The following is a 17,891-nucleotide window of genomic DNA, read 5'->3' as shown; positions in this document are numbered from 1 at the left end:
TAAGTTTCAAGTTGATTGGACTTCAACTTCATCAAAAACTACCTTGACCAAAAAATTTAACCTGAAGCGGGACAGACGGACGAACGAATGAACAAACGGATGAACGGATGCACAGACTGAAAAACATAATGCCCCTAGGTGGGGCATAAAAACCTAGGGGCATAAAAATTTAAAAACTTTGAAAGTTTGGAAATCTTGTTTTATGAAAAATCTTTTTTTACCAAATCAAAATATTCATCTCGACTATGAATTAGTTTTTCACAGTGTCTTCCACTGGACATTTCTTAATAAATACACGTACTTTGAATTATTTTACTGTTTATTATTATTTTATTAGTATATTCAAGAGGGGTGGATATATTTATATTTTACAGTTTCTTTTTTAAAACTTTTAAAAAATTGCAGCAATCTGGAGCTACCTTGTCATACAGACATTATATTTTTATGCTGAAGACTTCAAGTTAACCTGTAGATGTTTTTTGTTTTTTTTAAAGTTACTGGGTTACTGTGCAAGGTATACCCCATACATCCTATTATTCATGAAAATATTGTAGAGATTTCAGTAATTTTTAAAGATACAAAACATTTTACCATTTTATCTTGAATTCAATGAAGCGGAACGTTTACATTGTACCAAAGAGGTCAATATTAATCAAAGTGTTTATTGGGAACGGAATAATGATATTTTACTGTTTCCTTTCTTTTAATATTCAAATGGACATCCTTCTACCCAACTTCTGATGTATGTCTTGATATTTAGCTTCTTTACCAAATTAAAAACTGTGGCAAAGACTGGTCTAGTTCAAGTTTAAAAAGGAGAGAAAGATATAATATGAAAAAAAAAAATATTTGGAAAATGCCAAAATGCAGTTACCTCCATACAAAACTAGTGGTAATTAAAAGATTAACATTCATCTAAATTTTCTGTTTCTTTGGATTATTTTTTAAAAAAAGTACAGGGTTTACATATTTATGAAAACTTCAAAATAAAAGCTTTATTTTTCTATTTTTAAATTCTATACTTTTTACTACATTCAGCTTAGTTAACAATAAGTGGATCTAATATTTGTTTTTTAATGAAATTAGAATTTTTTTTTTTAACTGAAATTAGAATATTTTACCATTAAATTTAGGAAGGAACATTAAAAATATAACCTTCACCACAGAAGGTTGAATACCTGAGTTTTTATTCAAATACTTCTAACCTGTGCTTGCTGTAATATAGCATTTTGCAATAAGACAGTGTAAAGCAAAGATCAATCAATCAATCTTATCTTTGACCCTGCAAATAAGTTAATCTTTCACAAACGTTGCTAACATTGACCTGGACTTTTGACTACAAAGATTTGACCCTTTGCATTAGTTATATAATGCTGACCTTAATTTACCTTAGTAGACCTCAACTCAAAACCTTGAACTTAACACATCAATAATCATTCTTTTCTAGTAGAAATTGACCAGGACTTTCACTGTGTATATATAGTCTATGACCTAGAAAATTAGTTACGACTTTCATACAAGGTCAACTTGGGGTAAATGGACTGTTCAACAATTGACCTTAGTAATTTGTTGTAGTCTATATGGGCCAAATGGAATTTTGACCTCTAACCAATGACCATAAAATTCATTTTTGACCATATTTTCCTCAATATAATTATGTCAACAATTGTCAAACCAGAATGTGTTCAAGGTGTTGATTATGAAGAAGTGGTTACAGACAGACAGACACACTATTCAGAAACACTGTGGGGATACTATATTCCCTTCACTTTTTAAAAAGATAAGCAAATATTTGAAACTAATACAAAAATCTTACAGCAATATTTTTTAGTGATGATATTTTTTTTTTATTCATTTGAAAAGGTTATAAAAAAGCAATTGCTAATACAGTAGTAAATATACCACTGTGTAGAACAGTTCTGATGTCAATATTGGAGTGTTCTGATTTTCAACACACACACACACGTTAATTTTAATGTTGTTTGTATTCTATATCATTTTGGCAGTATTTGTATAAAATAAAAGGAATGTGTCCATGGGACGACCCCAATTAAAATATAAAAGAGTCAATATACTAATTAATACCTATTGACGTTTCGTTTTTCTCTGAAACGTAACACAGAAATGGCAAATTCAGCAATTTTCTAAATTTACATTTACAAAGGAACATAACTCAAGAACGGCGAAAGTAACTCTGACCAAATTTGAAGTTGATCTGTGTATGGTGATATTGAATATTGTTTTTAAGTTTCATAACAGAAACATGAGTTAATGCAGCTATCTGCTAAAGCATAGTTAATTTGGACATAACTTACCATGGAGAAACTTGACTAGAAGTTACCTTCAACTTAAGTACTACCGCACTGCCTGCAATATGTTGTCTTGATATTCACTGTGGTTCTCTTTGAACTTGTTAGTTGAGCCTACAAAATAGAAATTAAAACCAATAGAGTGGACATGGAGGATATGTTTACCAAACAAATTGACAAATATTAAATAATGCTTAACACTACCATCTACTGTTCACTTTTTTTTACTTATTATTTACTTGCCAATCCCAACAAAAAGATAACATTTTAATAAAATAATTTGTTGCAACTATTCTGGAAAAAAAGAAGCAAAACTGAAAAGGTAAATGAATTTAAATACAATGTTGATTATTCACAGATTGCTACAAATTACTAGGTCTTTTCACCAGGGTGAAGTTTAAGTAAAAAAATTTCACAGTCCATCCTTTTTTTTTGTCACCATAAACCACTAGCTGAACATAACCTTGGAAGAACTGTTAAATAATACACACAAAATTTTTTTTTTTTTTAAATTATGATTCTACGACAGAATAGTCCATGCTAACCTATTACTTGTAATTACTGAAAAGATCGCTGATTAAAAATCAAATGTTTTAAAATGTATTCACTGAGAAGAAAAGTAAAAATATTTTTTTCTCAAACAAAGTGCACATGCTAAAATGTCTCACCTGCTTTACTGATCATGATTGATTAAATGTTGGAAAGTCTTTGAAGATATTAGGTTTTACTACAAGTATCACATAAACTAATATATAACAATCAATTATCAATCATTATGACATTAATAAGGCCAAAGTCAGATAAACATTGCCAGACTGACATGTATATCTTACAATTATTCCATACACCACATATAGTTGACCTAAAAATGTACTGCTTATAGTATCTGAGAAATAGACCTAATCATGTAACTTTAACCTTGATCACTGAACATTAAAATGAGGTAAAGGACAATGGACATATAACAGACAGAAACTTTGTAACATAAGGCATCTATACAAAGTATGAAGCTTCCAGGTCTTCTTATCTTGGAAAATTAATGAAATATTCCTCCTTATAATCAGAATATTGTTACAATATTTCTCGTACCATTTTTCTAGATGTATATATATATATGTAGTCCCAGGACGGAAGTCAACAAACATCTCAAAAAGTTCTCCAAACATTAGCACATCAGGTACCATCCATACAGCTTGTCAGTAGTCTCCAAAATTTCTACAGTAACAGTTGGAAACATTCCCCGTTATCAGACACTGGTGGTTGTTATCTAATAGAAAAGAAAGGATATGCATGGGTTATATCCATCCATGACAAAAAGTAGTTCTTTTAGTGGTTGATCTATTAATAGTAAGTGTTTAAAAGATAATGCATAGCAAAATTACAGTAATATTGTTATATCATATATAAAATTACTATTGCTTGTAAGCCCATGCAATTCATTTTATAATATTACACAAGTTATCTCCCCTTTTGAATTATCTCCTTATAAAAGTATAAATCTGAATTATTTTCGAAATCTTAGGAAACTTTCCCAAGCAAATTTTTTCAATTTTTTTTTACTTTGCAATTACATTGTTTTTGTACATGTATATGGTATTAAAAAGGGCATTATTGCTACATGTAATTATTATAAATACTGGTATTTTGTTTTTTATTTCATATTTCAGTATGTTGCAGGGCGTGCCTAATATAAGATTTTTGAGGGGGAGAAAATAATTCTCCTTCCATGAGAGAGTACGGAGATGTGGTCATCATCTTGGAGAAGTGAAATTCCATTCCTGTTTTGGTTGCTTTTAGTTTTGGTGCTTATCTATGACATATATACATTAAGGAAATTGTTATATAATATGCAATAGAAAATATGACTGCAGTTTTTATATGAAACTATATATTGAAAACATTTCAAAAATAAAATAGTATTGAAAATGTAGTTTTTTATTGAGTCATATCCTTTGTACAGTCTATTTGAAATATAATCTCCATAGAAATGAGACATGCCAATGCTTATACAACTGCAATCATTTTTAATCATCCAGGATTTTGAAAAAGCCCCCAAACTAGATGAAGTTTGAAGTAAATTTAACAGGTAAAAAGTCTGCATTGACCATAAATGTAGCTCCATAAAAAGGGGGGCACCCCCCTAAATTCTAAATTTGTCTCTTATGACTGAGGGGGCATTAGTCAAATAATTTCCATGGAAATGAGATGTACCAATTTTAATACATCTGCATACCCAATATCATTGACCTACCACTGATGGTTCCCATAAACTGACCCAATCACTAATACATGTAAACTAAGCAAAAGTTTCAGAAGTCAATGGACCATGACTGAGGGGGAGGGTTCACACAATCTCCATAGAAATGAGAATGCTTATACAACTGCATACCAAACATCATTGACCTACCAGGACTACATAGTTCTCCAAAAACTGACAGAATCACAAATTAATACATTGTTGACACCCACTGCAAGAAAAGGCACACCCCGAGTCCCTTTTTTACGACTTCTTTGTAGTGAGACAAAAAACTATACATTTTCTGTATTTGAATTGAATACAAATTGTAAACCATCTTATAAAATACTGTAAATCAATGATGAGGGTTGTAAAGCGGAAATACAGATGATCACAAAAAACTGTGATTGCATCATTGCAAGACAAATGGGAAAAGTTTCGACTTAAACCACAACTTGCAACCAGTTTGGATGAAATATGAGGGCTTCAAAAGACCTTTGAACTCAAAAGCATTTGAAATAAGTCAAACATTTTGCATGAAAAGGATCTTTCACTAACCTCAATGAAAGTGGAAACTCCATGTCCTGGAGGGACACACAAGTATTGATTGTTGGTTGCTCAATAACTTCCAGTGGCAAATTTTTCATGCATGTTCAGGACGAGAACAATTTAATTAAGAATTGAATGCTTCTTTTTGTAAATTCATTGGGGTGTAAAAGCGTCGACCGAAGTACATTTTGTATGAAAGCGCGCAAGTGCTTCATTCTAAAATGTGCGCACGGTTAACACTTTTACAACCCTATGAAATTACAATAAAATGATTCGCTGGGCACAGCTTGATACGACCGCAGAGGTCGAACCCTGAACAGTTGGGGCAAGTATGGACACAACATTCAAGCTTGATACAGCTCTGAATTTGGATTGTGATTAAATATTTGACACAGCATAGGTTTCTGACACAGAAAGAATGTGGTCTAAGAACTTGATTTTTTTTAATTTACCTATTATGGTCCAATGTCCAAAATCAAAATACATGGTTAGATTCAGCATATCAAAGAACCCCATATATTCAATTTTTGTTGAAATCAAACAAAGTTTAATTTTGGACCCCAACATGGACAAACTTGAAAACTGGGCCCATAATCAAAAATCTAAACACATGTTTAGATTCAGCATATCAAAGAACCCCAAGAATTCAATTTTTGTTAAAATCAAACTAAGTTTAATTTTGGACCCTTTGGACCTAAATGTAGACCAATTTAAAAAAACAGGACCCAAAATTAAAAATCTAAATACACGGTTAGATTTGGAATATCAAAGAACCCCAATAATTCAATTTTTGATGAAATCAAACAAAGTTTAATTTTGGACCCTTTTGACCTCAATATGAACCAATTTGATAGCGGGGTCCAAAAATAAAAAATCTAAATACATGGTTAGATTCAGCATATCAAAGAACCCCATATATTCAATTTTTGTTGAAATCAAAAAAAGTTTACTTTTGGACCCCAACTTGGACCAACTTGAAAACTGGGCCCATAATCAAAAATCTAAACACATGTTTAGATTCAGCATATCAAAGAACCCCAAGAATTCAATTTTTGTTAAAATCAAACTAAGTTTAATTTTGGACCCTTTGGACCTTAATGTAGACCAATTTAAAAAACGGGACCCAAAATAAAAATCTAAAAACACGGTTAGATTTGGCATATCAAAGAACCCCAATAATTCAATTTTTGATGAAATCAAACAAAAGTTTTAATTTTGGACCCTTTTGACCTCAATATGAACCAATTTGATAGCGGGCCCACAAATAAAAAATCTAAATACATGGTTAGATTCAGCATATCAAAGAACCCCATATATTCAATTTTTGTTGAAATCAAACAAAGTTTAATTTTGGACCCTAACTTGGACCAACTTGAAAACTGGGCCCATAATCAAAAATCTAAACACATGTTTAGATTCAGCATATCAAAGAACCCCAAGAATTCAATTTTTGTTAAAATCAAACTAAGTTTAATTTTGGACCCTTTGGACCTTAATGTAGACCAATTTAAAAAACAGGACCCAAAATTAAAAATCTAAATACACGGTTAGATTTGGCATGTCAAAGAACCCCAATAATTCAGTTTTTGATGAAATCAAAAAACGTTTAATTTTGGACCCTTTTGACCTCAATATGAACCAATTTAATAACGGGGTCCACAAATAAAAAATCTAAATATATGGTTAGATTCAGCATATCAAAGAACCCCATATATTCAATTTTTGTTGAAATCAAACAAAGTTTAATTTTGGACCCCAATTTGGACCAACTTGAAAACTGGGCCAAAAATCAAAAATCAAAATACATGTTTAGATTAAGCATATCAAAGAACCCCATATATTCAATTTTTGTTAAAATCAAACAAAGTTTAATCTTGGACCCTTTGGACCTTAATGTAGACCAATTTGAAAACTGGACCCAAAATTAAAAATCTAAATTCACGGTTAGATTAGGCATAACAAATAAATAAATGTGGTCAAAGATTTTACAAATCTAATGCGCCATACTGTGCAATTAAAGATTACTTCTTGAAATTTATCAATATTTGAAATTTGAAAAAAAAAAAAATATTTGAAGAATAATTCTTTTTAATTTCTGAAATCCGAAATGAGAAAAAATTGACCCCCCACAATTTCTTTTTACCCCCCCCCCCCCCTTTCCCTTTTTTCCCCAAAAAAATTCTTTCCCTCAAGATATGGTCATAACCTCAATTCAAATTTCCAATGGAGTTTGCAACCATAATTACCCATTTAAATTTACCATAGTGCTAACTTAATCTATTTTATAATAGAATTTAAAATATAGTGTCAAATCTTTCATATGGATTTTTTTGTAAAAAAAAAAGATGCAACATTTGCAGATATTTTTACTGGTCTTCCTTTATAAATATGCATTTCTTTAAACATAATTTAAAAGCAGTGTAAGGGAAGTAACCAAAACGTTGTATTTGGATTACCTCCCTTACACTGTTTTACATTATCTTAATTGTTCATTAACCATTACTTTATACATAATTTAAAAGCAGTGTAAGGGAGATAATTCCAATGATGTATTTGATTTATCTCCCTTACACTGCTTAAATTATGTTTTGTACTAAAGTATTTGTCCATTAACCAGGACAACCTTGTTTTTCCCCTTTTTTTGCCTCTAATTCCTAAACGGTTTGAGCCATAACCCCCCAAAGCAAATCCTAACCATCCCTTTGTGGTATGGAAACTTGTAGTATAATTTCAGAGAGATCCATACACCGTTCCACAGTTATTGTCTGGAAACTAGAAAATGCTTATTTTTGGCCCCTTTTTGGCCCCTAATTCCTTAACTGTTGGTACCATAACCCCCAAAAATCCCCACCTTCCTTTTGTGGTATTGAACCTTATGGTAAAATTTCAAAGAGATCCATTTACTTAAACTAAAGTTAGAGTGCGAAAACCAATGTGTATTCGGACGACGACTACGACGCCAACGTAGTACATGTTATCTGGATGTGGATATGTAGATATATACCAATATACGACCGCAAAAATTTTTTGTGGTCGTATAAAAAGAAGCATTCAATACTTTTACATTTTTTAGCTAGGATCATGAAAACACGATTTCTATCAAGTTTTTATTTAATTTACCTGTGCACTTTATTGTGGGACCTAGTGTCATCATGAATGTTAAATTTTATTGTGGGACCTAGTGTCATCATGAATGTTAAATTTCATTGTGTAATGAATGTCAATTTCAGAAAGACGTGAGATTGCTGTTAGCCAATCAAAATAACATAATATAATGAAACATACATGCAATGTAATCATCAATAAATACAATAGGTACAATAGGTCCAGTAATAAAAGCCATCCGTGTTGAAGGTCTGGGAAATTTGGACTTCCACTGGTAAATGAGGGTATATTGGGCAGGGACATAAATTTTTGACACAAGTGAAGGATACTTTGAATAGGTTTCTTAATAGGATTTCGACATTTCAGTATGAATAACAATGGACTGGGTTTTGTTTAAAAATAAATAGTTTTATAAATAATATAATAGTCCCAGGTTTATCATGTTCTAAAAGTACAAGTAGATTAATTTTGAGCCAAGGGAATATTAAGTGTTCCAAATTTAAACACAGCCACAATGCTTTTATTTATGGCATGTAACTTCAGATTAAAAGTATATATATACCAATATAATTTTGATTACTGCAGACAAAAAGTTGATAATATTTTTATGTAATCTCCATGTTAAAATTTATTTTAATTGCTTTCCATTTTTTGATTTTGCATGTGAAACTACTTCTCTTTATGGGGATATAGAGATATACTTATAAAATACCATAAATTTGCCAGTTTTCCAAATACAGATGTCCACATCTCAAATCATTCAGTTCGTTTTGCACATATTGCTCGAGGGTGCCGCCTTTATTTATATACGACTAGATCACATGACCAGAGAACAGGTCCGGATTTAATTGATTACTTTAATATAAATTAAAGATTTCTTGTTTCCCTGGTTATTTCGAATAAAGAAAAAAGATAATATGAGAAAATATATAATCAATGTGTATAAATTTTGTGTTCTCTAAACACCAATGGGTTTTCTAAATCGCCAATGACCTTGAACTTTGTTGGCTAACTTTTTGTGGGTTTCAAGACGATTCTTGCTTCAAAGGGACCGGAGTAACCTCTAAACTTTAATCAGGGACAGTCTATACTAACGTTAGTATAGACTGTCCCTGCTTTAATACTTAATCTCTTTGTCTTTCGTCATATCTTATAAGATTAAAAACGTTAAAGGGAACAAAATAATACCTAAGCGATTTATTGAAACAAAAATTTGAGTGATCTCTGAAAAAAAAAATTATTGACTTTTTTATATTCCAAATTAAAACAAAAATGCGTGTTTTTGGGAGGGGAGAATATAGCTACACACGAATTTTCATGATCTTATCTCATATGCTGTAAGGGGAGATCATGGGCAATCGATTTTTCGTTTTTTTTAACCCTCTTGGGCTATGCCTGTCCAACAGGAACAGATGATTTTATAGAATATGACCCCCTCCCTTAAAAATAGGAAAAACGTAATACAGTAAATTAACAGCTAATTTTGTGTCAAAAAAAGGACCTCTTATTCCTTATTTTCAGGCGCGCCCCCTCCCCTTTACTAGGCTATCAAATCCTGTCGGATCCGCGCATATAGATGGTGCTATATATAGCTCTTCGGTGCTCTAGTAGTCCCCAGCGTAAATCATAACGATAATTAAAGCATGGCAGTGACGCATCGAGATTAGAAGTTCTTTGTAGCGAATCTTGATGTCATCCGCTGTAAATGTCCTATACTTGTCGAATTTGAAGGTACAAAAATGTAATTGTATTTATAAAGTTACTTGTGATGCAATATTTGACATTCCATGCTTACTAGTTTAAGTCATTTCCTAGTTACTACACTGAGGAATCGGGGCACATAAAAAAAGTCCGTAACTTTCAATATCAAAATAAGGAGATGTGGTATGATTGCCAATGAGACAACTATCCACCAAAGTTCAAATGTAGTGGATGTAAGCAATTGTATGCAACCGTACGGCCTCGGTTCAACAATGAGAAAACCCCATACCGTATAGTCGGCTATAAAAGGCCCCGACATGAAAAATATAAAACAATTCAACTGAGAAATCTAACGGCATAATTTATAGCAAAACAATAAAACGAAAAACAAATATGACAGACAGAACCAACGACAACCACTGGACTACGGGCTCCTGACTTAATTTACCTGACAGGCACATACAGAATGTGGCGGGGTTAAACATGTTTGAAGGCGCCAGCCCTCACCTAACCCGGGACAATGGTGTAACAGTACAACAAAAGAACAAACTATAAAAATCAGTTGAAAAGGGCTTAACTCGTCAGATCGATACAAAGTAGAAAAACATCAAACAAAAACAAAGACCGGACGTGGCAGGGAATTTATTTATCTCCACAACGAAAAAGACACAAAGTATAGATCTGAGAGTACTCGAAGTTATTGACAGCTAGTTCAAAGCCAATGTCACCTTGTGCAATGCCAAAATATAGGTATCAACAGATTGTGAACCGTAAATGTGCATATGTGTATAGCAATAACATTTAGTATGGTTTTAATTTACTGATAATAAAATCAATATTTATACCAATAAAAACAATATTCAAAGATCTCATTACAGTGTTGAATTGGTAACCTTTTATAATAAGTTTATTTAAAGGATTGATAAGTTTACATGATTCGTATCTAAATTTCCGGACTCGGTAAACAACATCACCGTAAAAATTAGAATGTGCTATTCCTTTTGAATTAAGTTTTCTACAGGTACAGCCAAACTTCCAAACCAAATCTTTGTATCAATGGAAGAATTAAGTCAATGTTTTAAAAGAGAGGCGAAGGATACCAAAGGGACATTCAAACTCATCAGTCGAAATTAACTGTTAACGCCATGGCTAAAAAGACAAAGACAAACAGACAAACAACAGTACACAAAACACAACATAGAAAACCAAAGGCTGAGCAATGTTTTACACGAACCCCACCAAAAACAGGGGATGATCTCAGGTGCTCCGGAAGGGTAAGCAGATCCTGCTCCATATGTGCTACCCGTAGTGTTGCTCATGTTAGTACAAACCCGATGATAAGTCTAATTCGGTAGGTCACATTCGGGGTAAAGGGGACGGGATTGTAGTTACGACAATTGGAACATATCTGTTGTCATCTGTGAAACGGATATTCCATAACGGTTAACCAACTCGTGATGGCGTCCGTAAAATTTACGAAGGGACGATTTTAACTTCACCACTTGGAACTCAAGGTTTAATAGCTTTCTTGTGAGCAGTATCCCTCTATCGAAGAAAGCATGATAGGAAATACAAGCCTTGGAATATTGTATCAACTGGGAGATATATACTCCGTATGGAGGCGCTGCTGGAATGTTTCTACATAGAAATGGAAAGTTTACAATTGGGAAGCTGAAATCATCTCTTTTGTTCGTAGAGAGAACATCATCTATATAGCGGAAAGTGAAATTAAAGGATACTGCTAAATTCTGTTCTTTCTTCCTAAGAAGTTTTAAATAATTTGTGGTAACGAAATCCCTGACTTAATAATTTACCTGTAATACATTGAAATCCAAAACGTCACTACAGACACGGGCATAGCGAACGAGTTGGGCTACATAAACACCACTAGACGGTGCCAAAGGGACATTGCCATCCCACAAAGGAAAATTAACAATAGGGAAAGAAACATCGTCCCTTTTGTCGTAAATTTGTGTGTTTCTTGTGTAAAACTGAAATATCTAAATCTAGAAAAGGACAGTCATTGCTGGTAATATTTGTTTTATTTAAAGTAAGTTCCTTTGGGTAAATTTCTGCAGTATATTTAGAGAATTCTTGATTATTTAACGAAAAAGGTATCGTCAAGATAACGGTAAGTGTTGTTGAATTTATCAATTAAATGGAATTTAGACGGGGTTTACTGAGTTTGGCCATAAACTGTGATTCATAACAGTACAAGAACAAATCTACTATCAAAGGTGCGCAACTGGTGCCCATAGTATATTACCTTCAACCTGTCGACAAACTTTATTTCCGAAACGTACATAAATGTTGTCAAGGAGAAAACTTACAGCTTTAATCGTCTCATCAAACATCCAGTAAGTACATCAAGCATATTTATCTTCTTCATTAAAGAAAAAAAGCTTTATATGAGTTGCTGCAAGTAAATTTGCAATCAGATTTTTCAAACGACCATTGATCAAATAGGAAAAATTTTCGTTTGATAAGATTGTGTGTGAGTGTAGTATAAAGAGTGGAAAGTCAAAATTGTCAACCGAATCAAAAGGACCCCCAAAAGCACGTAATCTATCTAAAACATTCAAAGATTTTTTTACACTACAAAAAAAATTAATTCTGCTTTTCAAATGTTTTATTACAAAAGTTAATGATAAGTTTGATAGAAGTGTAGGAACCAGTTAAAAGCGCTGAAAGATAAGTAGTAGAACACTTACTAGAGGCCGATGTAGTTTTGGTCACCAGTATATAGTGGTGACCTTCAAATGTCCAGAGGAGGCTAGCTTAAGCTGATCTGTGGTAGAGACATAATTTACTGTTTGACTCTGGGTCTCTGTGGAGTGCACGGCATTGAATGTAGTTGAATGTATAATTTCATTCTTAAAGACTTCCGTGTAGTATTTACGTCATGCCACCACCACATTGTCGGCTGCATTGTCGGCCGGTACGAACAAAAACGCTTTGCGAGTACTTGAATTTTGTTTTTAATCCTAGAAATGGCCGTATTACTTACTCTTTTATTCATTTCTGAATTCTTTTCGAAATGTGATATGCGAATATCAACAATATTCAGCCATTTATTTAAATAAAAATCGAATGACGTTTTTGTCAGATTTCAGCTGTCGACACTCTTTCCAATTTATTTTCAACAGTGGACGACATTTTGGTCCTTTTTTCAAAATGTTTATAACCTCTTGGTCATGAACGATGTTGAGGTCCCCTATATAAATTACATGTCCATAGGGATCATATCTAAACTTCGATGTTTCAGTCTCATGTTGAATGAGCATTATTTTCTATACTGACGTCTGATGTAGCTGACGTATTATTAAAAATTTAACTTCTGGATTTTTTTTATATGAATAAGAAATTATGGGTAGCTCTATGTTATCAAAAAAGGGGGTATATAGTTTTGAACGGTAGAGCAATTATTAAAAACTACTAGACAAATTAATAAAATTAGTACCTCTATAAATGTATTTTATTTAAAAAAAAATACCCTTTTATGATCTTTAGGTTAGTCAATTCGAGGAAACAGTTTATGATGACAAAAAGCTGTAATGATACGTGTACACTCATATTTTGGACCGAAAAAACGATATTGTATCACACTCGGTATAGATATTATGTAATTTACTAATTGGCATTTGACCCAGTTTGCATAATAATTTATGTCTACCATTGTTTTTAAATATAGATAAAAGATCATCAAGTGAAAAGGGCCTTGGTGGCCGAGTACATATTTGAATAATTTTTTTTTTATCAAGAGAAAAGTAGTCGATTTACTGTATCACTAGCCTGTCAACACTGGGGTTGTGAGTTCGAATCAGGCACGTGGCAGCTGTGCCCGACTCCAATCTTAATTGACTAGGATTGTCAGGTATGCTACCGAAGGTCGGTGGTTCTCTCCGGCTTCCTCCACCAATAAAAACTGACCGCCACGAAATAGCACAATAGTGCTGAAAGTGCCATTTAACACCAATCAGTCAATCAATCATCAAGTGTAAAATTATATCGATGTTTATTTCGTTGATTGCAGTTTTATCAACAATAGTCCAGATTCAAGTCAATAGAGGAAGATTTATATTTGTTCCTTTGGTCCATGATATTGTCATTTAGACCTACGGGATACGCTGTCTGTAGTCGTTTAATCCAAGACAGTTCGCAAATTTGACAGGAATCTTCAAACTGCTTATGTGATTGTCCTGGTTGTTTCAGTACGGTTAGAAGTGCATGGTTGGAATTGTATATTTTTTGATATTGTGTTTGCGTTTTTCTAAATGTTGGTAAATCAAAATATGGAATTTCTAAGGTCTGCAGTAGCGGTATAGATTTTCTTGTGTTCGTTTGAAAAAATCACGTCCAGTTTGCCCTACAAATTGATTCTATATTTGGGTTTTTGTTCATGTTACAAGATATATAAGACTTCGGGGTTTTAAAGTATTAATGTCATATATGAAATGGCCAGAGAAAAAGTTCTTCTGTTCACTAATGGTTAAACAGTTTTATCTGGAGACAATCTGGAGAGTTGCAGTTAATTTTCTGGGATTGCACTGGAATATTTGTGGATATCCACGTGCGTTTTTTTTAACAATCTAGCTGCAGAGGCATTGCCTTCTTTAACACAATTGTGAAATGTGCAAAATTTTGAAGGTGAATTTCAATTAGCGACAGTTGAATTTGTATTAGGAATGCGTTTTATTGGTAATTTTTCTATTTCTTAATTTCATTATAATTTTAAAAATAGATAAGTAAAAGAGGCCGAAAGGCAAAGCTTTGAATTGGAATCATAATTACGGAATGAGTAGACAAAAGGTAGTGCAATCGAAGAATTCTAATAAAGACTGTAGTTAACTGGCCCGAGAACCCAGTTATTGTGTTGTGCATTCTTTTAGACAATAAATTCAAATAAAAATAAATGGGGAATGTGTCCATGGGACACAGATGATGCCCCCGCTTGCATATCATATAAAGTTATAAAGGGACATAACCGGAGAACGGTAAAAGTGACGCTACCAAAATTTGTACTTGATCTGAGTTTTGTGGTAATAGGTATTGTGTATAAGTTTCATAACATTTGGTTGAGGCAAACTTAAGTTAAAGAACGGAAACGAAAATTTCAGCAATTTTTCCATTTTTAAAGGGGCATAACTCTAGAACAGTAAACGTGACACCACCAAAATTCAAACTTGATCTGTATTTTGTGGTAATAAGCATTGTGTATAAGTTTCATAACATTTGATAGAGGCTAATATAAGTAAGAGAACGGAAACGAAAAATTCAGCAATTTGTCCATTTGTAAAGGGGCATAACTCTAGAACGGTTAAAGTGACACCACCAAAATTCAAACTCAATCTGTGTTTTGTGGTAATAAGTATTGTGTAAAACCCACTACTGAGTATATGTCAACAGAAAACAAAAATCTGATATCAAGTATATATCAATAGAAAAAGAAAACCTGTTTCTGAGAATGTCAATAGAAGAGGAAAACTCACTACTGAGTGTATGTATATAGAATAGGAAAACTTGCTACCCAGTATATATGTCTATAGAAAAGGAACATCCAGTGCTGAGTATATGTCAATAGAAAAGGAAAACCTGCTTCCCAGTATATTTGAATAGGAAAATTTTTTCCATTTGTAAAGGGGCATAACTCTAGAACCGTTGAAGTGACGCCACCAAAATTCATACTTGATCTGTGTTTTGTGGTAATAAGCATTGTGTATAAGTTTCATAACATTTAGTTGAGGCAAACTAAAGTTAGAGAACAGAAACCAACTTTAGGACGTACGTACGTACTGACGGACAAGGGTAAAACTTAATGCCCCTCTGCTCTGGATGAACAAATTGTGTAAAATTGTCTTTAAAGGGCAATAACTCCTGAAGGGGTCAATTGACAATTTTGGTCATATTAACTTTTTTGTAGATCTTACTTTGCTGAACATTTTTGCTGTTTACGGTTTACCCTTATCTTTAATAATATTTCAGATAATAACCAATAAATTGCTTCGCTGAGCGCAGCTGGATACGACCACAGATGTCCAAACCCTGAAAAGTTGGGGCCAAAATGGACACAATATTCACGCTTGATACAGGTTTGAATTTGGATTGTAATTAAATATTTGACACATATGACATAATAGGTTTCTGCCACAGAATAACTGTAGTCAAAGAACTTAAAAATTGGTTATATGATTTGAATTTATATAAAAAATTTTGCTTTTGTGCAATACACTATGCTGTTGAATATTAACCCCCAAAAAATAATATCTGAAAAAATAGTCTGAAGCTGAAGTACTCGGTAGCATTGTTTGCCATCATGTGTAGTTGACCATACTTTATTGTGATTTTGTGGACTTGACCATACTGTATTGTGATTTTGTGAAGTTGACCATACTGTATTGTGATTTTGTGAAGTTGACCATACTGTATTGTGATTTTGTGAAGTTGACCATACTGTGTTATGATTTTGATTTCATGATTTTACAGGAGTTATAGTATTTTGAAGAGTATTATTCTATTGTACCACAATAACACATTGCAAACACAACTCCTCTAAGACTGTTAGACAGAAAGCTTTAATACTTTGTAGGTTTGTTTGTCGTCATGGTATTTGACTATATTGTACTGTCAACTGGATATTAAATTTTTTCTGGATTTTGACTATCCTGGGACTATTACAACTAACGAGTAACTCACACCTTACGATTGTATAACACAATACACAGCAGCACAGGACATTACACTATGGCCTAGCAATCTTGTTATACTCTAGTATGATACCTATTCATATTTCTTTTTTATAATTCAATCCTTTAAGCCAAGGCTTCCAAAATAGTCATATATTCCGGACATTTGTATAATGTCCTGTAAAAGTCCGGCTGGGCAAAGCATGAAACGGTCATCTACTTTTTAGTTTTCAAGGCTTTCTTAAGAGACGGTCATTTTAACATAATTCGCGATCTTTTTGACCCAACCTTTTGCCTTTAACAGCCACACATTTCCGGTCATAAAAGTGACATGATCATTAAGTACTATCAAAACAACCCCTACTTTAATACCTTCTCATTTTAATCAAGGCTAATTAGTTGTCTATTAGGTGTAATACCACCATTGATTTTCCCCTATTAGTCTTTGTTAAATTTGCACTTTTCAAAAAATTGTGCAGAATTTATCTTTGTTTCAAATAAAGAAATACTTGGCATGAGTAAAGTTTTATCCTGTCCAGTACTATAGAAAAAATTTCACATAACATTTCATTGCATATAAGAAAATAACCATCACTGGAAGTTAACCAATCAAATTTTCCCCCTTTTTTAACCTGTGTACAAGCTTTAGTAACCATGTAACCTCAAGTTTCCAAAATATTCTATAGAAACCCCAAATAAAGAAATAATGGTGCTTTGAAATACCCAAGATATATGTTTATGACTCAGAAATGTTTTACTGCAATGAAATGTAGGATCAATTACCTACAACTGTCAAATTCAAGGGAATATTTTTTTTCGACCTATTTTCGTATGCAACCGGATGTGAAGCACTATGATTTGGTGGTATTACACCTAAAGAAGACTTTTTTGTTGAATAAACTGAATGTGACTTTTTTCCTTTGTAATACTGGTTATTTCAAGCATTCCTGTCAAGTTTTGTCATAATCAGTTCAATAGTTTGAGAAAAATGTAGTATAATGTATGACAACATCTACAGCGATTCGAGCAAAATTTCTTCGAAAAATTCAAACCAAGCCGCATCATGATAGAATATAATGTGGACCAATAAATGATCAAATATTTATCTCATCTGCCTACAAACAGTTGAATATGATACAAAAGATGACTTCTGGATGATAAATACTACTAATGGACCTCTTATTCTTCCTTATAAAGTCTCTTTTGGTCCATTTATACCTCTCATTTCCTCAAAATTTCTACTTTTTAGGCCAATAAATAAAAATTTTGGGGTAACTTTCACTCATTTATGATAGGAATGTTATTATA

The sequence above is a fragment of the Mytilus californianus genome, unplaced genomic scaffold (assembly GCF_021869535.1).
Source record: "Mytilus californianus isolate M0D057914Y unplaced genomic scaffold, xbMytCali1.0.p SCAF_11, whole genome shotgun sequence".
NCBI lineage: Eukaryota > Metazoa > Mollusca > Bivalvia > Mytilida > Mytilidae > Mytilus > Mytilus californianus.
The sequence above is the reverse complement of the archived record's forward strand: the minus strand, read 5'-3'. Positions refer to the sequence as shown.